At 43.9% G+C, this 25,905-nt stretch overlaps 1 protein-coding gene across 2 annotated transcripts in view; it reads right to left on the bottom strand.

Moving 5' to 3' along the window:
* Window positions 1-25,451, bottom strand: part of PIG-Q (phosphatidylinositol glycan anchor biosynthesis class Q) — a 220,288-nt gene extending 194,837 nt beyond the window's left edge. For both annotated transcript variants that reach the window (XM_080284910.1, XM_080284909.1), the window contains exon 1: window positions 25,267-25,451. The gene's annotated coding sequence lies outside the window, so the exon portion shown is untranslated. The remainder of the gene's footprint in view (window positions 1-25,266) is intronic.
* Window positions 25,452-25,905: the final 454 nt, after the last annotated feature.

Genomic DNA, 25,905 nt, shown 5'->3' on the forward strand with positions numbered 1-25,905 from the left:
CTTTCCTCTGTACAGGGGAAAAATTATACCTGACTTCCAATCCTCTGGGACTTTACCTTCCTCTCAGGCCAATCTGCATATCTTCCATATCCATTCTACTACTACCTCTCCCCCATGCTTCAGCATTTCATCCCACACTCCATCAATTCCTGGGGCTGTCCCCATTTTGACATTTTTCATTGCTTCCACTACTTCCATCCTACTGATTTCTTCAACTCTTCTCACCTCCCTCCTTCTCCCAGCCATTCCAAGCCACTTATTCTTGCATTACTTTCATTTCCTATGTTTAACAGTTCCATAAAGTGTTCTCTCCATCTGCTCACTTTTTCTCCCTTCTCCACTAGTAATCTTCCATTTTTATCTTTCACTCCCCAGCTAACTTCTTTGGCACCCTATCTAACTCTCTTTGCCTCTTTCCAGAACATTTTCTTACATTCCCTCCACTTTTCACTCAAATTCCTTCCAAATTCCTCATCCACTCTCTTCTTACTCTCTCTTCGCTACTAATCTTTTCACCTCTCTCTTCCTCTCTACATATAGCATTCTCTTCCATCTCTCAAATTCCTCCATGCCCCTGCTTCCCATCCACTCACTATATGCTTTGTTGTTTTGTGCCACAGCTTGTTTCACCTCTTCATTCCAACATGCAGTTCCTTGCACCCCATTCATCTCTTCACTCCACACACCACCTCACATGCTGCACAAAATTCTTCTGTGAATATCTTGCACACACCTTCCACCACCCACTATATGCTTTCTTATTTTGTGTCACAACCTGTCTCATACAGTAAGTGGATGATAAACAGGCATGCAAGAAGTTGAGAGACGGAAGAGAGTTAGATGTAGAGAGGAAGAGTGAGGTGAAAAGATTAGTAAGCAAGAGTAGGAAGAGAGTGGATGAGGAATTTGGAAGGAATTTGAGTGTAAAGTGGAGGGAATATAAGAAAATGTTCTGGAAAGAGGTAAAGAAAGTTAGACAGGGTGTCAAAGAAATTACCCTTGGCAGCTTGAGTTGCACCATGCTATCCACTGGGGATAGCACCAGACATGATTTCATAGTTCACAGAGTTCCACATATTTCACACACAAAAGTTCTTTCTCCACATAAAATTGCATGCAGCATCTTGCAGGCTCCTGGCCTTTGGTTCCGTCAACCTTCTATTAAAAAAGAAAGTGGAAAAGCTGGGGATCAAAGAAATGGCAAATGAATACAGTACCAATGCAGGAGGGGAATTAGAATTAGTGAATTGGAATTAAATGGATCTGGACAGCCTGTGGAATGAATAAGGGGACTGCTTAGTTAGGAGTGTTACAGCAGTGTGCGGTGTGGCAAGAGCAACGACAAAGAAGAAAGGTACAGTGTGCAGTGTGGCAAGGGCAACGACAAAGAAGAAAGGTACAGTGTGCAGTGTGGCAAGGGCAATGACAAAGAAGAAAGGTACAGTGTGCGGTGTGGCAAGGGCAACAACAAAGAAGAAAGGTACAGTGTGCGGTGTGGCAAGAGCAACGACAAAGAAGAAAGGTACAGTGTGCGGTGTGGCAAGGGCAACAACAAAGAAGAAAGGTACAGCATGGTGGGATGAAGAGGTTGAGAGAGAAGTGGAGGAAATAAGGAAGAAATGGCTAGAGTGGTTACAGGACAGAGGTTATACTGATAAAGGAACTGAATATACTTAGAGCAAGAAGCACGTAAAGAGACTAGTGAATGGAAAAAGAAGGAGGTAAATGATGATCTAGGAAGAAACATGAATGCAAATTACTCTGAAAATAGGAAGTTATTCTGGAAAGAGGTGCAGAAATGTAGAAGTGACAACAGAAACAAATGTGAAAGTGTGGAGGATGTAAGTTGTTGATCATTAACCCATGGGGATGAAGTAAGGACCAGATGGAAAGAATATTTTGAAAGTCTGATGAATGGGAATAGAGAAAGCAGAGCGGCTGTAAACATGATTGGTTTTGGGGATGTGCAGTGAAGGAATGCAGTGCCAGGAAACGTGACACTCGCACAGGTGAGGAACGCTGTGAAGCAGCTGAAAAATGGGAAACCAGTTGTGTATGTAGAGATGACTGAGGCTAGAGGATAGGGCGAAATGAAGTGCTTGTTGGAGATATGTAAAAAGGCATGGATGAGTGAAACTGTGCCAGCAGAGTGGAAAAAGGCTGTGACTGCACCCCTGTACAAAAATAAGGGTGAACAAAGTGAGTGCAAAAATTATCATGCCATAAGTTTACTGAGTGTGGTAGCGAAGGTATATGGAAGAATTATTATAGAGAAAGTAAGAGAGATACGGTATCAGACGTCCTCGAGAGTGATGAACAGAGGGGCTTTAGGAGTGGTAGAGGATGTGTGGATCAAATATTTGCTGCAAGACAGATAGTGGAGAAGGCTTGTGAGAAAGACCATAAGGTGTTTAGGCATTCATGGATCTGGAAAAGTCATATGACAAAGTAAACAGTGAAGGATTGTGGAAGCTTCTGCACATGTACGGTGTAGATGGTAAGCTGCTAGGTGCCGTCAAGAGTTGTTATAATGGTAGTAAAACATGTGTTAGGGTAAATGGGCATCTAAATAAATGGTTCACGATCTGAGTGGGCGTGCGACAAAGTTGTTCGATGTCCCCATGGTTGTTCAATACATACAGTAATACCTCAATATACAATACCCTTAGATGCGATACCCCGGCTTGATGATGGCCGTGGAAATTGCACCATGCCCTGCCTAATGATGGCCAAAACTCGGTTTAATGTTTAGTTTTGATTTTTCTTGCTGATTCTAATAATATTTTAGAAAAAAATTGTGTCTTTAGGTTAATTTATAATTTTTAGACTTAGATTAATGTGTTTTAGCCATACGTGGGGTGCACACTGTCATTTTGGGGAACAGTTTACTAAGCTCGATTTTTTCTATCAATCTATCTATAGACCGACGCCCTAATCCTGCAAAGGGTGGCCGCAGACAAAACGCCTCCAAGTCGCTCTGTCACCCACCATTTGACTACCCTCCCCCCAACTCACACACCCCTCTCTCATATACCTCTCAACTCCATCCCTCCACCTCATCCTCGGTCTACCCCTCCCTCTCCCTCCCTCCACCTCACCTACATATGCCCTCTTAGTCAGTCTTTCATTCTCCATTCTCTCCACATGTCCAAACCACCTCAATGTATTTCTCAACCACATCCCCATCCACCCCACAACGTTCCTCCACTTCTTCATTTGTCAACCTGTCCCTCAACGTCACTCCACATCCTCCTCTCAAGTAACTTATTTCCATTGCTCTCACTCTTGATTTGTTCCCCTCTTGCAAGGTGCACGCCTCGCTTCCATACGTCAGGGTAGGGATCACAATATTATCATGCAGTGACTTCTTAACTTCCATACTCACCTCCCTATTTCTCATCACTGCTTTCAGTGTACCAACAACCTTCCTTCCCTGCTGTACCCTTTCACGCACTTCATCCCCTAAACTTCCATCCTTACTCATCACACTACCCAAGTACTTGAATGCACTCACATTCTCCATATCCTCACCATCCAACCTCACTGCACACTCTGTGACTTCATTCCTCTCAAACACCATAACTTTACTTTTGTTTACATTAACTTTCACCTTCCTCCTCCTACACACTGTCCCAAATTCATTCACCAAACCTTGCAACTCCCATTCATCTTCACTCAACAATACTGTATCATCAGCAAACAGCAACACTGGAAAATTCCAAATCTCACCCTCATTCATTAGAGCCACCCCCACATCCACTGCCCTACCTTGCACCTCCTTTACAACCCCATCCATGTATATATTGTACAGCCATGGAGACATCACACAACCCTGTTTCAGTCCCACATTGAGATCAAAGAACTCACTCAGCTCACCATCCACTTGCACCGTAGCCCTAGCTCCTTCGTACATACTCTTCACAGCACTCAACAATTTCCCCTCCACTCCATATTCCTTAATGCCTTCCACATACCTTGCCTATCTATTCTGTCATAAGCTTTCTCCAAGTCCATGAAGGCAGCATACACTTTCCTTCCCTTCTCTAGATACTTCTCCACTAAACATCTTAGAACAAATATCTGATCTACACATCCTTTTCCCTTCCTAAATCCCCCTTATTCTTCTCCAACTAGCTCCTCTGTCATATGCCTAACCCTATCAATGAGTATTCTACCATATATTTTACCAGTCACACTAAGAAGGCAAATACCCCTATGGTTACCACATACTTCTCTCTCCCCTTTTCCTTTGTATAAAGGAACAATTATACCTGATTTCCAGTACTCTGGAACCCTTCCCTCTTCCCAAGCCAATCTACACAACTTCCATATCCAATCCACAATAATCTCACCCCCATACCTCAGCATTTCACCACACACTCCATCAATTCCTGGGGCCTTTCCCAACTTAATCTTCTTCATCGCTTCCACTACTTCCGCCGTACTGACCTCTTCCTCCCTCCTCTCATCTCTTCTTCCCCCAGCCATTCCCCAACCACTTATACTCGCACTGCTGCCACTCTCTACATTCAACAAATCCTCAAAGTGCTCCTTCCATCTCCTCAATTTCTCTCTCTTCTCCACCAACAATCTATTATTCCTACCTTTCACTCCCCTACTATTTCCCCTTTCACACTGCCTTACTTTCTTTACCTCCTTCCAAAACAATTTCTTATTCTCCCTCCATTTCACACTCAGATTCCTCCCAAACTCTTCATCCACTTTCTTCTTACTCTTCTTCACCAGACTCTTCACCTCCCTTCTCCTGCTCACATACACCTCTCTCTTCTCTCTCTCATCTTTTCCCCTACCTCTACTCGCTAACCATTCACTATATGCCTTCTTCTTTTGTTCTACAGCTCGCTTCACCTCATCATTCCACCATGCTGTCCCTTGCACACCCTTGCATCTCCTCCTCACTCCATAAAACCGCCTCACACGCTGCACCTATCTCTTCCGTGAATACTTTACATACGTCTTCCACCCCCTCCATCTGCTCTAGCTCATAACTTCCCAATCTTTCTTCCACTATGCTCTTATACTCTGTCATTTTCTCACTACCATGCAATTTCTCCGCTCTTCTCACAGGAGCTGCTTCCTCCTGTCTTCCCATTCGTCGTCTCCTTAACCACTTTCTTTGCAGCTCTACCTTGGCCATCACTAAGTGATGGTCAGAGACTCCATTCCCCCACCCTCTCCACACTCTTGCATCCAACACTTGTCTTCTCATTTGTTCATCCAAACACACGTAGTCTATCACTGCCTTTCGTTCAACAAGTTCACCATCCATCCTCCTCATTACTCTCCATGTATACCGGTGGATCATCTTATGACGAAAGTAGGTGTTGGCTACTGCCAACCCCTTACAAGCACAGATGTCCACCAAAGCACTACCATTCCCATCTACTTCAGCTGGCACACCCCACTGACCAACCACTCCATCCAGTCGTACATTCCCAACTTTGCCATTCATGTCTCCAATCAACAGCACTCTCTCGCTCCTCTCCAGACATATATTTGATGATATTCAGAATTGATTTGATGGTTTTAGTGAGTTATTTACAGGTGTTAGGCTTAGTTTAGCTTCCTTGACAGCCGTTAGACCACTTAGATTGCCGTTAAACCTGTTTTTGGCCTCATCTGGGTGGGTTTTGGAGTTGGTTTGGGGGAAACCCAAGGCTGGTAAATGGTCCACATTGAAATAGCCTACATGTTAAAAGTACTCCGATATACAATACCCCGCCTAACGATGGGGTTTTACCTAACCAATTACATCGTTAAACTGGGGTAAGCCTGTACAGTACATGGATGGAGTGATGAGAGAAGTAAAAACACAAGTACTGTTTCGTCCTCGTCCCACACTGCCACAGGCTTCAACAGCAGTAGTTCAGTACAGGAAGGACATTGCCCAGTGAGTTGTTCTTCTTATGGTCAGCCTTCAGGTGTACAGTACACAAGATCAGCTGAGGCAAAAATAAACAGTGGCTCCTTAAAGTTCACTGTCTTTATTTTCCAAGTAATTCCACTTAATGCTTTCCAACTTCACTGTTCTCACAAGCACTGCAACTTCACTGTTCTCACAAGCACTGGAGCTATACACACTTTACTAACTGCTATTACACTTAATGCTTGACACTTCACTGTTTTCTCAAGTTCCAATGATATACAAACTTCAATAACCCATCACTGTTTGCCACTGTTTTCACAAGTACCAAAAATGTACAATCTTCACTGACACTGACACTGCACTTCACTCAAACTGACCTGACACCAGACTAAACTAGTAATAATCTCTACCCCATCTTTATATAAGCTTGCATTGTACTAGAAACTTCTACATTTTTCCATATTTCTGGTGTATTCTAGAGAGTGAGCACAGTTACCAACTCAGAGACAACCCAAAACATGCCAGTTTTCGTACATTACATAACACCCCAAAATCATTTACCATAGGAACTTAAATTACATAATTCAACAAGCAATCACTTAAATAAAACATTATAAAGAAAAAGAGTACAAAAATTACTGTACAACTTACAAAATAACTACGCTCGCAAACAGCAGGTAAACTGGCAACTCTGACTCGTACCAAAACCACTGTAAACATTGGGAAACGTCGAGAGACATCTTGGCACCTAATTGGTGATCTCACTTCTTAACAATATTGTAATGGAGAAAGGGATGGCGCTGGTAATGAATGGTGATGGATGGAATATCTCTAATTTGTTGTATGCTGATTATGCAGTACTACTTGCAAATACCGTACAGTAGTTAAAAGAACTTGGTAGACCAGTGCAGAGTTTTACTAATGTCTGTGAGTGTCGTGCCTTGAGAGTAAATGTAGAAAAAAAAAAAGTGATGGTTACTGAGAGAAAAGGTGAATCCCAGCGTGATGTTACAGTGAATGGAGAGAGACTGGAACTGGTGAGAATTTAACCCCTTCACCACGGGCTTGTTTTGCTTTGACTTGCGGCTCCCGTGGGCATATTCGCGCTCCAACAGACTGTCTAAAAATATTTGCCAAAAATCAGTTATTAGTCCTAGAATATTAAAATCACAATTGCTTATGGAACATACCTTCAGCTTTTTCCTGGGGTGTTTGTTGAGCCTTCATCGAGTACCGTAGGACTTGTGGAGACCTCTGAAGTTGGGTAACGAAGTCTCAACTTTACACTTCCCGACAACCCGTAGTACGATTACCACAGCCTGATATTATCACTAGAAACACTATTCTATGATTTTCAAATAGTTTGGAATCCATACTCCAAAAAAAAAAAAAAAAACACTGTGAAAGCAATGAAAATTACGAGGGCGTATGACCTTCCCACTTGACATCGTTCACTGCTGGTGTTCTGTCATTTATTATTCATAAAAACACTCACAGTTTATATTTCTGTTACTATATAACACTTATATATATCTACAGTCTTCATCCATAAGTTTCCTTCAGTAATAGTAGTTTATTGTCACTGTAGGCATTCAATTTCTTTTTCAGTAAAATACGTAGCATTCACTTTCTCGTCCTGAATACTAGCGTTGAGAGTGAATGTCACTTTCACCTTCACTCTCATAACTCATAGTATTCATACATGCTAGAGTGAAACTTACTTTCATTACTCCAAGTATATATACTCGTATTCTTATAATACTACTCATTTACATTTCTATTTACGTTCTCTATTTTATTTACATTATTTACATTTCTATTTTATTTACACTGTTTTAAGCACTGTCGCTTGCAGTAATTTATAAAACTATTTTCCACTGTTCACTTATATTTACATTCATTGCTTTCACTTGCTGTTTACACATTATTTACACATTACAGTATTTACAATTCCACTTGCACTGTTTTACTCACCAGAAAGATCGTAGTCACTTTCTATCAATTGTCAGCCCTTTACCTCTTTCCACACGAGGTTTAGTAGGAGGTAGAGGTCACAGGGCCCTTTGCATGGGGCTAAAAAGTGGCGGAAGTTAGCAGGCGCGAATTCGATGTACTTTCACCTTGAAAGATGACAGTAAACTGATACTTGTGGGCCGGGGTGGCCTACCTAGGGAGAGTGCATTACTGCCAAAGTCAGCCTCGTGAGAGCTGCTAATATACTGTATAGCTATGAAATGATTGGCAGGAAATCTAGACAATACATTATAAATTAGGTAGTTCCAGGTGAATGTAAATATCACTTAGGCTTCTCCCTTCCCTCCTTATATATATTTTTATTACGAGAATAGATTATAAGGCATATTTAAAGGGGAAATAAACAGCGAAAATTAGCGAACGAGTGCACATGAGGTGTTGTCAGGTGATAATTAGCCAATTCCGGGTGTATGGCACTATCACTTACCTTATTTCTTTTTTGTATATATTATTTGGTATAAGAATAGGGCATAGGGCTTATTTCAATGGATGAAATCAGTGGAAAATTCCGGGGAAGATTTACTTAACGTAGAATACAGTGTGGTGGCCTGCAATAATTAGGTAGTTGCAGGTGAATGTAAATATCACTTAGGCTTCTCCCTTCCTTTCTTATATATATATTTTTATTACGAGAATAGATTATACGGCATATTTCAAGGGGAAATAAACACCGAAAATTAGCGAACGAGTGCACGTGAGGTGTTGTCAGGTGATAATTAGCCAATTCCAGGTGTATGGCACTCTCACTTACCGGTACCTTATTTCTTTTTTGTATATATTATTTGGTATAAGCAACGTTGGGTCTGGTTAGTACTTGGATGGGTGACCGCCTGGGAACACCAGATGCTGTTGGCATCCCTACGTGTCAAGTGGGGTTGGTGGAGGATTAGTGCCCCTCCCTGTAAAACAATTAACTCTAAGCCCTTGGCCACCCTGTTTGGGATACATGGCGTCTGGCAAGAAGAAGAAGAAGAATAGGGCACAGGGCTTATTTCAATGGATGAAATCAGTGGAAAGCTCCAGGGAAGATTTACTTAGCGTAGCACAGCCGGGCAGGAGAGAGGAGAGGGTAATGGAGGGGAGGTAGGGAGGGGAGTCAAGAATGGGGAGAAATGGCTAAACTGTCAACAATGGATGGGAGTACAGATGAGATTAGGAGTGCTGACTAGTGTTGGACATTGGCAGTAATGATAGATGATACAAGCCACCACTTGAAAGCCCGGGGAAATTCAAAATAACACAGAATCACAACAATGATGCCCCGGGGTATGATCCCTTCCTCCCAAGCGTCACAAAAGTGATGCCTCGTGGTTAAGGGGTTAAATACCTGGGTACAGTGATAGAAAAGGGAGGAAAATGTGCAAAAGAAGTGGAGAGTAGAGTGACACAAGGAAGGAAAGTAGCTCGTGCTATGAAGGCCGTAATGAGAAACAGAGGTTTGAGTGTTGCAGCTGGACGAGGCTTACACGAAGGAGTGTTAGTGCCAACTTTTAACATATGGATGTGAGACTATGGTGTGGCATGAAAATAAAAAGTCATGAATAAGAGCAGTGGAGATAGGACTGCCGAGGAATGTATGTGGAGTACAGAGAATGGATATGATACGAAATAGTGATTCATGAAAGATATGGAGTGAGGAAGTCAGTGGACATCAGAATCAAAGAGAGTATACTGAGATGGTATGGTCATGTGGAGAGAACGGATAACAACAGAGTCGTGAAAAAGGTATATCTGAGGGAATTTGAAGGAGGAAGGAGGCAAGGCAGGTCAAGTAGAAGGTAGAAGGATATGGTGGATGAGGGTGTAAGGAAGAGAGGTATGGAAGCTGGTGAGGCTAGGGAACTGACAAGAGATCGAGCTGGCTGGATGAATGTTGTGAGAAGTGCATAATCAGGGATCTGGCACCCCTCTTTAACGTGACAGCATCCGGAATGACTCCATCGGAAACGTTTATGTGATGCTACAGAATGTGGTGAATGTTTTTGGCGTATCAGCTAAAGCCAGGATTCCGGGGGCTTAAATGATGAGTGAATGGAAGTGTGGGCCACTGGATTGGGAAAACTTAGTCTGTCTGGACATGCTACTTCTCACCCTACCCTAGGGTGGGAAAGGAGGTCCAGATGATGATGATGGAGAGAGAGAGAGAGAGAGAGAGCAAATTCTCATTTTTTGCAGCTTGGATGTTCCGCCAAAACCGCGCGAAACGTGAAATGTTGAAGTGTGAAGTTAAGAATCAGTGGGAAAAATAGAGAAGCATTCCGGTGGGACATGTACCTATCCTGTCAGAAAGTACTGTCACACCAAACAGGCCCTACTCAAAATTAAAGGAAGACTGTTCACTAGTGCTAAAATAGCATAGCACAATACACATGTACCTGAAAAGACATTAACACTGCTATAAAGAGCTGCAACACCAAAAATCCTTACCAGAAATAAAGTGAAGTCTGGTTTGAGTGGCAAGTGAAGGTGTGCTGAGGGTGGATGGGCTAGTTCCCAGTGTCACTAACCATGGAAAAACTGCCACTTTTTGCCAGATTATTTAATTTTCGACATCAAAGTCAGTTAACTAAACGCCAGCCATTTTATGCGCCCTCTTTGTCACTAAAAGGAAGGGAGAAATTATACCAATATTATTTTACTCACTGCTATAAGGAAGAGCGGCTGTAATATAGTCAAATAGAATACAAAATTGGTGGGGTAAGTCTACCATCTCTGTAATGGGATGGTTATTATTCTTTCCTTCCTTAAATATCAGTAAGCTTTACTTTACATCCATTTCAGGTATTTGTCCATCAGAACAAAAATAAATAGTGTTAAGAGAAACATGTAACGATTCTTTGTTAAGAAACAGTAGCACGACATGGATGAAGATCATATATTACTATCACAAACAATAACAAACTTATGTGTGTCTACTGCCCAGCTGGACCTGCTTGTATTCATGACACATCTGAAGATCGTATGTTATGATCATAAACAATAACAAACGCATGTGTGTCTACAGTAAAGATCACGAAAAACTGTTGCACAGAAAAATGGACAGTGCCTAGACTGAGCATCGGTACGCATCGTCTGCTGAGTGTCGGCTGCCGGCTGGGAGCATCAAATTGTGGGGAAATTCGCGAATTGTGAGACATCTCGGAAACTTTTTTCTTGCGTGAAAAACGAGGCGTCGAAGCAAAATGCGTCCAAATACAAGGACTTACTGTATATTATATATATATATATATATATATATATATATATATCTATACTGTATATATATATATATATATATATATATATATATATATATATATATAATGTAAATACAAACACACAGGCTGGTCTCACTATATGACTGTTCGCTACCGGTATACGTATGATAAATCATTAAAATGATAGCTATTTAAAAAGCTATACCCTTTTTTGGAATAACATTTAAAAACAAGTTGTGATTTCAGTACAATGATATTTTCAATGACTGCCTCCAAGAATTTCATGCAGACGCGGTGATTCACACATGCTGACAGTCAGCTGTCAGAGTCAAGATGGCTGCTCAATATTTACATTTGCAAAGCTCCCATGTTGGGTCTGTGCAGCCGGCAACCTTCAAGCCAACCCTTTGATTCTCATTTGGCCACTCACTCATGTGTCCTGCACCTGTGAACGTCTCCACTGCACTCACCGAGTTACTCGTACATGACCTTCCCGCTTGCATCAGACCCTCACAACACTATTGCTGATACCAACTGACAATGAAAATATGACACAATTTTTTTTTTTTTTTAATGAAAAGAAGAAGGAACCAAAGGCCAGGAGCCCACAACATGTTGCATGCAATTTTAAGTGGAGAAAGAGTTTTGTGTGTGAAATATGTGGAACTCTGTGATCTACGAAATCACATCTGGTGCTATCCCCAGTGCATAACATGGTGCAACTCAAGCTGCCAAGGGTAAGGCTAAAAGGCCAAGGCGTAGCCTCTCCCTGATGTCAAAATGGACATTGTTAAGCACCATAAGGAGGGACAGGTACCGCACTGTATGGGATTGCTGGTGTCCTAAAACTGCCCCTGTCCACGGTCTTGATGGTCATAGAGGAATATGAGGCAATACAGTACTTTTAGCATTGCAGAATGTGCCTTCCCTCACAGCAAAACAGCTAACTTGTGCAAGGGAACCAATACTTGAGGAAGGGGAGCAGCTGTTGGCTCTGAGGGTTAACGACCTAAACAAAGCAAGGCAGCATCTTCACCAATTCTTCGTTTGTACCAAGGCTTTCAATACAGCAGTCCCTCATTTATCCAGACATGTTCATTATCCAGACACTGAACCTTGGCTCTATTAAACCATTATCTGAACTTACTTGCTATTATTATCCGGATGTGAAAGTTCTCAAGAATTTTGGCCTCCAGCTGACATGTTCAAACAATCAGTATTGTGGCTGCTGGGCTCGAGCTGCCAGCAGGAAGTAGTCGGTAACCCACAACCACAGCTAAAGTGTCCGTCCGCCCCTGTACTGTACTGAATGGTCAAAGCTGTGCATTCATCCGATCACTCCCAATGAACCTCCAGCACCCAAGTAATACAACTGTAACCCACAAGCGATGTCAAAACATCTGTACACAGCCCCACTGAATATTCAGTGTCACGCGGCCACCGGGCTATCTCCCAACCGCCATCACCACAGAACACAGACCACCAGCCATGAGTACATGTTCAGTGACAGCGGCCGTCCGCCTCCCTACCAAACATCCAACACTGCCCGGCCAGAGGGCTAAGTCTTTCCCAACTGCCACCATCATCGAACACAGACCATAAGCCACGAGTACTTGTTCGGTGACAACGGCCGTCCGCCTCTCAACTGAATGTCCAATGTCACCCAGTCACCAGGAGACACACACACACACTGAAAGAGAGAGAGAGAGAGATTCCTTCCCATGATATGATTACAATATCTATCTATCTATCTATTGCCAGACGCCTCAATCCCGTTTGGGGTGGCCACAAACAAATCGCCTCCAAGTCGCCCTGTCCCCCGCCATTTCACTACCCTGCTCCCAACTCACACCCCCCTCTCTCATATACAATATCAGTACAGTAATCTCTGTATAAATGCATATGATAGTACAGTATGTACTGAATAGTACACTTCCATTCAGTATGGGTATTCGTTTCAATACCACAGCCAGCCACCTTAGCCAAGCAGTCCCAGTGAGATAGGTTAGGTTTAGTCAGGTTAGGTTACGATATGATAACATACACAATTTTGCCTGGGAAACACACTGAGCACGTTTTCAAGAAAATCCTACGGTTAGGCATGAAACAACGAGGCGAGCGTCGTTCCTGGCTGAGGGTTCCTGGTGCCGTGTAACACACACCACAAGCCACAAGTAAATGTTCAGTAAAAGCGCCCGTCCGCCTCTACACCGAATGGCAGGAGTCCCCCGGCCTCCGGGATTAGTGAGAAACCCCCCAACATGTGCGCCTCTCCACTTCCCTATTGAATGGTCAGAGTCACCTGGCAGGCCACGTTAGTCATACACTGCCTGAGGTGGTGACCTACTGGTCATCTGCTGTTTCTGTCATGTGTTAACCCTTGCCTAGGCAAATGGAAGTGAATCTTATACGCAGATGACAGTTTGCCGCGTTTTGTTTCTTCTGTGCACGGACACAACCGTCGGGTGCAATATGGCAGCGCCGTACTGCTTGCCGGCCAACAAGCCCGCACCTCAGTTCCTGCTCGTTTCACCTGAGTGGCTCACTTGCAAGAATGGCTGCGATATGCGGTTGCTTTTGTGGTGGTCCCCTACCTTCTTTAGGTTGTGGCCCAGCTCTGCTGCATTCTCGTGTGTGTGGTGATGGCCCCACCACCACCTGAGGAGCGGGAGAGGAAGGTTCTGACTCTGAAGAAACTTGAGACATTGGGCAAGGTTGACGCAGGCTGGATCACAGGATCTTCAATCTATCTATCTATAGCCCGATGCCCTAATCTCGTAAAGGGTGGCTGCAGACAAAACGCCTCCAAGTCGCTCTGTCACCCACCATTTGACTACCCTCCCCCCAACTCACCCCCCTCCCTCATCTACCTCTCAACTCCATTCCTCCACCTCATCCTAGGTCTACCCCTCCCTCTCCCTCCCTCCACCTCACCTACATACACCCTTTTAGTCAGTCTTTCATTCTCCATTCTCTCCACATGTCCAAACCACCTTCGTGTATTTCTCCCAATCTTCTCAACCACATCCACATCCACCCCACAACGTTCCTTCACATCTTCATTCGTCAACCTGTCCCTCCATGTCACTCCACATGCTCCTCTCAAGCAGCTCATTTCCACTGCTCTCACTCTTGACTTGTTCCCCTCTCGCAAGGTCCACGCCTCGCTTCCATACGTCAGGGTAGGGATCACAATACTATCATGCAGTGACTTCTTAACATCCATACTCACCTCCCTATTTCTCATCACTGCTTTCAGTGAACCAACAACCTTCCTTCCCTGTTGTACCCTTTCACACACTTCAACTTCCAAAGTTCCATCCTTACTCATCACACTACCTACCCAAGTACTTGAATGCACTCACATTCTCCATATCCTCACCATCCAACCTTACTGTACATTCTGTGACTTCATTCCTCTCAAACACCATAACTTTACTTTTGTTTACATTAACTTTCATCTTCCTCCTCCTACACACTGTCCCAAATTCATTCACCAAACCTTGCAACTCCCATTCATCTTCACTCAACAATACTGTATCATCAGCAAACAGCAACACCGGAATCTTCCAAATCTCACCATCATTCATTAGAGCCACCCCCACATCCACTGCCCTACCTTGCACCTCCTTTACAACCCCATCCATGTATATATTGTACAGCCATGGAGACATCACACAACCCTGTTTCAGTCCCACACTGAGATCAAAGAACTCACTCAGCTCACCATCCACTCGCACCGTAGCCCTAGCTCCTTCGTACATACTCTTCACAGCACTCAACAATTTCCCCTCCACTCCATATATCCTTAATACCTTCCACATACCTTGCCTATCTCTTCTGTCATAAGCTTTCTCCAGGTCCATGAAGGCAGCATACACTTTCTTTCCCTTCTCTAGATATTTCTCCACTAAACATCTTAGAACAAATATCTGATCTACACACTCTTTTCCCTTCCTAAATCCCCCTTATTCTTCTCCAACTAGCTCCTCTGTCATATGCCTAACCCTATCAATGAGTATTCTACCATATATTTTACCAGTCACACTAAGAAGGCAAATACCCCTATGGTCACCACATACTTTTCTCTCCCTTTTTCCTTTGTATAAAAAAAACAATTATACCTGATTTCCAGTACTCTGGAACCCTTCTCTCTTCCCAAGCAAATCTACACAATTTCCATATCCACTCCACAATAATCTCACCCCGATACCTCAGCATTTCACCACACACTTTATCAATTCCTGGGGCCTTTCCCAACTTGATCTTCTTCATTGTCTCCACTACTTCCGCCCTACTGATCTCTTCCTCCCTCCTCTCATCTCTTCTTCTCCCAGCCATTCCCCAACCACTTATACTCGCACTGCTCCCACACTCTACATTCAACAAATCCTCAAAGTGCTCCTTCCATCTCCTCAATTTCTCTCTCTTCTCCACCAACAATCTATTATTCCTATCTTTCACTCCCTTACTATTTCCCCTTTCACACTGTCTTACTTTCTTTACCTCCTTCCAAAACAATTTCTTACTCACCCTCCATTTCACACTCAGATTCCTCCCAAACTCTTCATCCACTTTCTTCTTACTCTCCTTCACCAGTCTCTTCACCTCCCTTCTCCTGCTCACATATACCTCCCTCTTCTCTCTCTCACCTTCTCCCCTTCCTCTACTCACTAACCATCACTATATGCCTTCTTCTTTTGTTCCACAGCTCGTTTCACCTCATCATTCCACCATGCTGTCCCTTGCACACCCTTGCATCTCCTCCTCACTCCACAAACCACCTCACACGCTGCACCTATCTCTTCCGTAAATATCTTACATACGTCTTCCAACCCTTCCATCTGCTCTAGCTCATAACTTCCCAATCTTTCTTCCACTATGTTCTTATACTCTACCACTTTCTCACTATCTTGCAAAATCTCCACTCTTCTCACAGGAGCTGTTTCCTCCTGTCTTCCCCTTCATCTCCTCAACCATTTTCTTTGCACCTTTACCTTGGCCATCACTAGGTGATCGTCCGAGACTCCATTCCCCCACCCTCTCAACACTCTTGCATCCAACACTTGTCTTCTCATTCGCTCATCCACACACACGTAGTCTATCATTGCCTTTCATTCAACAAGTTCACCATCCATCCTTCTCATTCCTCTCCATGTATACCGGTGGATCATCTTGTGCCGAAAGTAGGTGTTGGCTATTGCCAACCCCCTACTAGCACAGATGTCCATCAAAGCACTACCATTCCCAGCTACTTCAGCTGGCACACCCCACTGACCAACAACTCCATCCACTTGTACATTCCCAACTTTGCCATTCATGTCTCCAATCAAAAGCACTCTCTCGCTCCTCTCAAATTTGTCCATACATGCTTCTACTCTCGCCCAAAACTCATCTTTCACTCTTGCCACTCGGTCCTCTGTCGGAGCATACACACATACAACCGCCCACACTTCTATACCTACTTTCATCCTCACCCATACAATCCTTGCACCCACTGTTCCATACTCTCTTATATTCTCCTTCCACTTCTTGCTTATCATTAGACATACTCCCTCTCTTGCCCTCTCATTCTCTTTGACTCCCGCACATATACCTAAACCAAATTCCCATTCTCTCACCCTTTCACCTTGCCATTTAGTTTCAGTCAATCCACATATATCCACTCTTGCATCCTCAAGCACCTGAACAATCTCTCTCTCTCTTTCACTTCATCATTCACTCCTCTCTCATTCCATGTTCCCACAGGATCTTACTTCGTGAAAATGATCTAGCCCGTTCAGCACTGTTTGATATCACGAAGTTACGCAACAAGCTTATGCAGTACAGACAGGACTTCAGTGAAAGCACACGTAGGGGCGGCAGGAAGGTAATAGCCCAGAACCGGCACGCCATTAATGACTGGTCAACACTGTTGTGGTTTCGCCAGCAATGTGGTGCCGTTGTGCTAGTGTGTGTGAAGGATGATGCTGAGAAGTTTGCATGCCTGCACAACGTGCATGACTTCAAGGCGTCTGAGGGATGGCTTTTTCGATTCAAGCTTCACCATGGACTTACTGGCTGTACGGCACACAGCGAGGCTTTGGATGTGGCAGCAGAGGAAGTAGGCCCATTTCGCCAGAAAATGCAGCGCATGGTCAAGGACGAGGGCCTTACCCTTCTTCATGTCTATAACACTGACGAAACTGGTCTGTTCTACTGCTCCTTGCCCACCAACACCCTAGCTGAGGAATGGGAGAAGACTGTGCCTGGTCAGAAGATGTCCAAACAACGTGTTTTTTGTGCTGTGTCAATGCTAACAGGATGCACCGCCTCAATAGGTTGATGGATAGCCTGCCTGTTGTGTGGTACCATTCTTGTGATGGCCTGGTTTACTGCTAAGACCTTCAGAGCTTGGCTCCAAGGACACTTCATCAAGGAGGTTATCTGTTATCAAACAGAGGTCTTTGGTATAATTTGCACAGGTGAAGGCACTCCTGCTCCTGGACGATGTCCCTGCACATCCATCTGAGAAGGATTTGGTTGCTTGTGATGGGCGAATTAGGTACATGTTTCTGCCACCTAATACGACTGCTCTGATTCAACCAATGGACCAGGGTGTTACTGTGGCTGTGAAGAGACTGTAACGTCGGAGGTTCCTGAACGTGGTGCTGGAGGACAAGGACGCGGCCGCGGCCGAGGACACATGTGGGGAGCAGACCTTGCAGAATCTTTGGCATTACGACCTAAAGTCTGCAATGTGCAACTGGGTGAACAACTGTAAGGAAGTCTCCGTGAAAACCCTCGAAAGTGGTTGGTCTCGTCTCCTCCAGGGAATCAAAGCCGAGCATGACTTTGAGGGGTTTGATGTGGATGATTTCCACAGCCACCTTAGAACAGCAGGAGAGAGGTGGACATCAACGATGCGAGGGACTGGCTGGACGACGACGGTGGCGATCCTGGTTATCAAACCATGTCTGATGAGGAGATCGCTTCTGCTGCCTCTGCGGGCACAGAAGAGGATAGCGAGACCGACGAGGATGAGGACCCTGAATCGCAGCCCTCCGCAGCTCCTTCACTCCCTCATCTCGTATCCTCCGTGCTTACCTGGAGGAGATGCTGAAGTATGTCGAGCACCCGCACTGTGACAGGGAGTTGGTGCCGCTCAGCCTAGCGATGGAGCTGCGGGCAGTACAGGACGCTGCTACCCTCCGGCAGAATCGCCAGTCCTATCGTCAGACCAGGATCAACTCCTTCAAGCCTGCAACCCCCACGAGTGCCAGCCCACTTTCACCACCACCACCACCACCACCAGCTTGTTTCCTGCCTTCACCATCGGACCTGCAACTGAACACGTCGACAGCCATTGAGTCTCCGATGGATGTAAGCTTGCAGAATCCATTGGAGTCTCCTGAGGTGGGTAGGCTACCATTACCGCACCGCACATCACCGGTCATTGCTCAGCTCCAGAAGGTTCAGGAGGAGGAGGAGGAGTTCTTCGACATTTGCTAAACGCAAATGTTTGCCACTAGACCACGTGGGACAACTCTGCACCTGCTGAAGTTGTGTGAGTTAAGAAGCCTGCCTGGGGTGCACCCAGTGGTAAGTACCCCAACTGAATGTTTTTTGGCAGGTGTGATAACTTAGGTTTCTTTCATAGTTTCCTTGGTATACAAATTTATTTATGATATTCCCACGCATGTTTCAGTGTCAAAATATGGCAGAATGACCTGAAACAGTGTCAAAAATAGGAGGCGTACTGTATAGGTAGGGTGCTTTTTGGTTTTCAATATTTTTGTTGCATTGTTTTCTTGGAGTTGAAAATTATTTTGGATAATCCCATGTATGTTTTGATGTCAAAATATGGCAGAAAGACAGGAAAACACTGCCAAAATAAGGAGGGGTACAGTGCAGTGCATACAGTAGTGTATAGGCAGAGAGCTTTTTGGTTTTCAGTGATTTTTCTGCATGGTTTTCTTGGTGTTTAGCACTACTTTGGATATTCCTTTGTGTGTTCTGATGTCAACTTATACCTGAATGACCAGAAAACTGCCAAATTAAGCATAGGTGCTGTACAAATTGGTTAGGTAGCTCTACGTTAGAGGTTGGGTATAGGTAGGATCTGGGTGCAGCAGGGGAATAGCATTCATTATCCGGATGTTGCCACTACCGAGACATGCCTTTGGCTCTATTATGTCTGGATAAATGAGGGTTTACTGTATATGGAAAGACCTAAAGGAAACGGAAGGTATGGAGACCAAGGCCAATGCAGGCTAGTTTGAACGTTTCAGGGCCCATGAGGCCTTAAACACGTGACAATACACTGGAAGGCAGCAAGCGCAGACCACTTGGTGGCTGAGGCCTTTCCTGTGCAGCTCAGGACCATTATCAAAGAGGAGGGTTCCTCTTCAAAACAGGTGCTTAATTTTGATGAGTCCAACCCATTTTGGAAGCAGATCTTGAGGAAGACCTATATTAGCCAGGAAGAATGGCATGTGCATGGCTTCAAGGCTGCAAAGGACCGTCTCACCCTCCTCCTCGGTGCCAATGCAGAAGGGGGCCTTAAACTTCTCATTTATCATCGGAAGAACCCGAGGGCACTGGCAGGGTTTGTAAAGGATAACCCAGGGGTTGTTTGGAGAAGCAACCCCAAGGCCTGGCTGAGATCTGCACTCTGCAGGTCCTTCATGACAGGGTATCTGTCTCTCTGCCTGCGTGATTATGCTAGCTAAAACAACTTTGCAAATTGTTTCCTGCTCCTACTTGACAATGCCACGAGCCACCCATGGTGCATGAAGGACTGGGCTGACAATATTAAGGTGGTGCATCTGCCCCCAAAAATGACATCACAGCTGCAACCCCTGGACGAAGCTCATTGCACCAATCAAGGTATATTACCTCCGAGGCACCATGGAGCAGATGGTGGAAGAGTGACACTGGAGTGAGTGGAGTGGTGCAGTGCTTTTGGAAAACATACAACATAAAGCACATCATTGACAACATCAAAGTGGCATGGAACGAGGTGCAGCATAGCACACTGTACATCATGTGGCATAAGGCATTGCCAGAGTGTGTGTACTACTTCAAGGGGTTCCCAGCAGTTGAAAGCATCAATCAAGACATCAACCTCTCACATGAGGCTGGCTTCAAAGATGTGGATGTGGAGAATGTGCAAGACATCCTGGACAGCCACACTGAGCAGTTGTCCACAGAGGAGCTTACTGAGCTCAGGGAACAAGTGGCAGTGACACAGGAGGGTGGCGAGGATGGAGGTGAGGACGGGCACATTTGTGCTTTGGACATAAACACTCTGAATGAGTTCCTTGCAATTATGAAAAAGGGCACAGCCTTCACCAAGGACAAGGATCTGAATCTGATGGGGAGTGACACAGCAGTGCATGGAATTGAGAAACATCTGAAGGTGTACAGGGAGCTGCTGTTATATAAGAAAAATGTAGCATGCCAGACCACCATCACCTCCTTCTTCCACCCTTCCAGGAGCCATGAGGAAGAGCCAATGCCATCAATGAGTAGTCTTCAAATGGAACGTCCTGCATCAACATGTGCCTGGGTTTAAGGCAACCAAGAAGGACCACCTCACCTTCCTCCTTGGTGTGAATACAGAGGGGAACCTTTAGCTCAAATCCATCCTCATTTATCACTGGGACATTCACTAGGCACTGGCATAGTACACAAAGGAGAACCTTGAAGTTACGTATTTGGAAGAACACTTTCAGGTCTTGGCTGACTTTTGCATTCTGTTGATCATAAAAGGCTGGTTACCTGTCCCCCTGCCTGTGTGATTATGCCTAACAAAGCAATCTGGCAAACCACTTCCTCTTCCTGATGGACATTGCCCTAAGCCACCTTGATGACATGGAGGACTGGGTGGACAATATCAAGATGGTATATCTGCCCCCCAACACAACATCGTTTTTCCAGCCTATGGACCATGGTGTCATCGCCTCTTTTAAGGCAAACTACCTCCACCACACCATGGGGCAAATGGTGATGGCGAGTGGCTCATGGGACACTGACGCAATGCAGTGTTTTTGGAAAAAATATAACATCAAGAATGCCATCCACAACATCACGGCTGATGCCTGTGTGGAAGAGGGTACAACCAAGCACACTGAATGCCATTTGGAGGAAAGTACGGCCAGTGTGTTCACTCTTTCAAGGGGTTCCTGGCTGTTGAGAACATCCGCAGTGAAAATCTTGATCTCCTGCATGAAGCAGGGGTTGAGAAGGTTGACAAAGCAGATGTGCAAGAGGTTTTGGACAGCTACACCAGGGAACTCTCAACAGAGGAGCTCATTAAGATAAGGGAACAGGTGGCAGAGGCACAGGAAGGTGGCAAGGACAGCACAGAGGACAAAGCCCCTTTGGGTTCTGGATAAGGCAGTTTCATACATCAAGGACAAGGACCCAAACCCGGTGAGGAGTGATGCAGCAACGTAGAACACACATCAAAACACGAGGCCATACAGAGCTCCCAGCACCTAAGAACAAGGCAGAATGGCAGATCACCATCACCTCTTTCTTCCCCTTTGCACAGAAGAATAAGACATCAACAAGAAGGGTGCAAATGCTACGTCCTGCCTCATCTGCCTCCATCACGTCTGTCTCATTTTCATTGCTGCCGGGCTTAGGTACCGTACACTCCCCCATGCTTCTTTGGTGATGACCATGATCAGCCTAACATATATTTCAGGTGAGTGGTAGAGTTTTTGCTTTTTTTTCCTTCCCTATCCCCACTCAACTTATATCAACCTCAGTATACAATGCAGTACACTGTTATAAGATGGGTTTTCACATAGCTACCTACAAATGCTTACCTATCAATTTCTAGTGGGGAAATCAGATAGCTAACTTATTTTGATAACCCCCGTCTCCATAAGATGATAAGCCTTTTCCAATTCTTCATGTAGTTTATTTCACTCATTTATGACCTGGGTAGAAAACCAGTTTCCTTTGGTCGAAGTTCTCCAATGGTGAGGCTTTGCCAGCTTGTAACTGACCCCACAAATTTGTCATGCTCAGTGAGAAAAAATTAGAGAACTTGATATAACCCCACAGTATACCAAGGCATGACTATTCACGATATCAGCTATACAATATCAAGTTTGACACACAACCATCACAAGCGGCCATCAACCATGTCGGGCTTCCTGGTTTATTCAAATCCAAAGAGTCCATCACTAATCATAGTTATGTCCCTAGCAACCTAACCTAACCTAACTAACCAAAAAGATTTGGGGATATACCGGTATGAGTTTCAGGGTTGAATCAACCCATTGCCCTCTATAGGATGTCACTGCCAGTGTCAACAAACCTTAGTGCTCTTAAGCAATATAAAGGTTAAAGGCATACAGGTACCCCGGTTTAACAATGTAACTGGTTAGGTAAAACCCCACCTTTAGGTGGGGTATCGTATATCGGAGTACTCTTAACATGTAAAGCAATGTGGAGTGTTTACCAGCCTTGGGTTCCCCCCAAACCAATCCCAAAACTCACCCAAATGAGACCAAAAACAAGTTTAAAGCCAATCTAAATAGCCTAACAGCTGTCAAGGAAGCTAACCTAAGCCTAACACCTGTAAATAACGAACAAAAACAAACAAATAAAATCTGAAATTCATCAAATATGTCTGGAAAAAATCAAGCTTAGTAAAATGTACCCCATAATGACAATGTTTACCCCACCTATGGCTAAAATACATTAACCTATGACTAAAAACATTTATAAATCAACCTAAACACACAATTTTTTGCTAAAATATCATCAAAATTGGTTTTAAAAAAATAGAACCCCATCATTAGACTGGGGTTTGGCTATCGTTAGGCAGGGTATGGTAGTATTTCTACCCCCATCATTAAGCCAGGGTATCGCATCTAGGGGTATCGTATATGAAGGTATTACCATTCTATACTGTATTTCTGCAGAATCTAGGGGTATTATTTTACAAGTTGCCAACATGCAGTTCAGGGATATTACCACTATAAACCCACAGCATAATACTTAAGAATGCTTATGAATGCCCATAACCCCATTAGGACATTAATATTTACAGAGTCATCGAATTAAATAAAAATTTCCCAAAATACCACACCTTGGATCTTGACTGCCAGTCCGTGTAAAAAAATGCAAGCATTTGTACATGTGTTTCTCCCTCCATCTACTGCACATGCATCTTCTAGGTCTGTTTCAGCAACTCACAGGCATACTTTTGGTCACATGATGGTATTCTATCAGTCACTTTGAAGTGTGCTCTTTGATTCCTTCTGGGTAGAAAATTCAAATCCCTCTCGCTATGGCTTCCGACGAAGTACGGTAGGACGTGATCTGTGCACTGGGTGTGATACAGCTTATTTATGCATTATTAAGCATTTCCACTCGGAACTGGAGGAAGCCGTTGAGTTCTTGAGAAAACAACGGCGTATTACCTTCTCAAGATACTTGCCCTGTGTGTCAGGAACCTTGCAAATACAGAAAAGAAAAACACCAATGGTACTGTGGTCAGTACAATAGATACGCGAAAAACCAAGAAAAGAATCCAGTGTGGTTTTTGTTTCAGACTATAAAGGAACTTTTTTAGACCCCCAGGAAGACGATGACGACCCAGGCGACCCTCGTCCTGGACCATCGTATCTTTCAGGTAAGCAGGTTAGGTTTGGTCTGGTTTGGTTAGGTTAGGTTAACCAGCTGCACAGCATATTTTTCTGGTAGTTTTCGATGCGGACTGAATTTTGCCTTCGTTTTCTGTTGAAAATGCAGTCAATTTTCAGAATACTACATTTCTCGATCCAGGAAATCTGACAAAATCATGTTGTTGACCATGTTATTCTGAATCTATTCCACTATACATTTATTTTCGGAAATGTATATTTAAAGTAAAAACCCTATATAATATTACCTTCTACCTCCCCTTCAGTTTCAAACTTTCGCATCGGTCTTTCTCCCTGTCATGGGAGGTGCCGGGAGTGACGTCATGCCACTACAGAGCATGCTCAGACATCACGGCCAATGAAACTAAAATCAGCCAAAAGGCGGACCAATGAAATCATTCATAGCATTAGGGGATTTTCAAATTTTAAACATCCCTTGCTTTAGTCAGTTCCACGATGGCTTCCAATTGTACCGTAGTGGGTGTGCTGTGACTGAATACGAGGCCATCACTCGTTTTTTTTAAAGAATAATCAGGAAAGGGTGAATTTCCTACACAGTCACGGTGTTCTGCCTTCCTCCCTGAAGTGTAAGAAGTGTGGAAGTGACCTAGCTACATTACAGACAGGACCTTCAGCGGTGGTACTGTAAGAATTATAAGAGTTATGCAAATTCAAAGATGCAGAGGGCATGTGGGTTTAGAGGATTTAGGTTAACCCTTCCACCTCATTCTCCTTAGACTACATTTACGGTAAGGTAAGGTTAGGTTAGGTTGGGTTGGGTTAATGTTAGGCTTGGTTAAGTAAATAATATGGGAGGTCTGGGGGGGTGAAGCCCCCCCCCCCAGTTAGAGTATACAGTTCAACCCATGTCCTAGATTTAAAAAACAAAAATTTTTTCTGGTCAGTTTTAGTGTGATTTGAATGAATTTGAAGTACGTTTTTGTTGGAAATCACTCATTTTGGAGATAGGCTTGGATAGGTCTATCTCCAAAACGAGTGATTTCCGACAAAAATGAAGGTCAAATTCATTCAAATCACACTAAAACTAACCAAAAAAAATAATTTTTGGTTTCAAAATGGTGAATTGTAATTTTCCGAACTGATTGAAAATGCTTCATCTCCTCATCCAGTCAAAGTTCATGAATGGAAAAGAGGCAAAATGAAGCATTTCAGACAAAAATAAAGGTCAAAATAACCAAAACCTCGTCAAAAACTACCAGAAATATATAATTCACAACCTGAGAGGTATATTGGCAACTCGTAAAAATTTACCAATATGGGTGTCATATATGACAGTATACAATCTTTATTAAGGTAAACGTCAATTTCGCTAAATCTGGGTGCCATAAATGAATTATACAATTATTAAATGTAATATACAAAATTTTTAGTTTATTTATGAGAGCTCTCCTGCAGTTTGTTCTTAACTTGTTACACGTACAGTACTGTAATACTCAGGTTATATTTCGTTACTGGGATTTTTACAACCGTCTTAACTTGCCTTGATTATTCCCGCGGTCGTCCCTCAGCCGTATTCCCCGGGCGAGGACAATACAGTCGTATTCACCCTACCCTTGGAAAACAAACTTCAAAACAATTTTAGTCTTATGGGCATAGACCACAAGAAAAACAAGACCACCCAGAAATAAACCATTATCACACAGCATAGTAACGGCTCCGGTCAGAACATTTGCCGTCACAACAATAACAAGACAATTCGCCGTCCGGACGATTCTCCGTCATATGACTCGTTTATTTGCACATCAATTTATTTGGCAAGTATGCTATAAAATAGTTTTTGAGTTTTATGATTTATAAAAGTGACGGTGGTTTATTGTTTTTACAATAAATTTAAAATGTGGCATCAAACAGTCGGGATTAACAGGAAAAATATAAATATATTGAAACGCAGGCTACATACGAGACCCAGCATTTGTATAAGCTGATCGCCTAATGACCTTAAAGGAACGATCGATATAAATTAAATTATACGAATAATCTACAGGTCTAGCTCGTAAAACCCCTGTCACACATAGCGACTCAAGGCCCGACCGCAGCGGGACTCAAGGTCGTGTCCTAGTTGGCTCCCTGGCCTCCCGACTGGTCCCGAATTTAATATGCTCATGACTGCCTCACGACT

The sequence above is a fragment of the Coenobita brevimanus genome, chromosome 103, assembly GCF_032717465.1.
Source record: "Coenobita brevimanus isolate Jiangsu-jjx chromosome 103, ASM3271746v2, whole genome shotgun sequence".
Taxonomy (NCBI): Eukaryota; Metazoa; Arthropoda; class Malacostraca; order Decapoda; family Coenobitidae; genus Coenobita; species Coenobita brevimanus.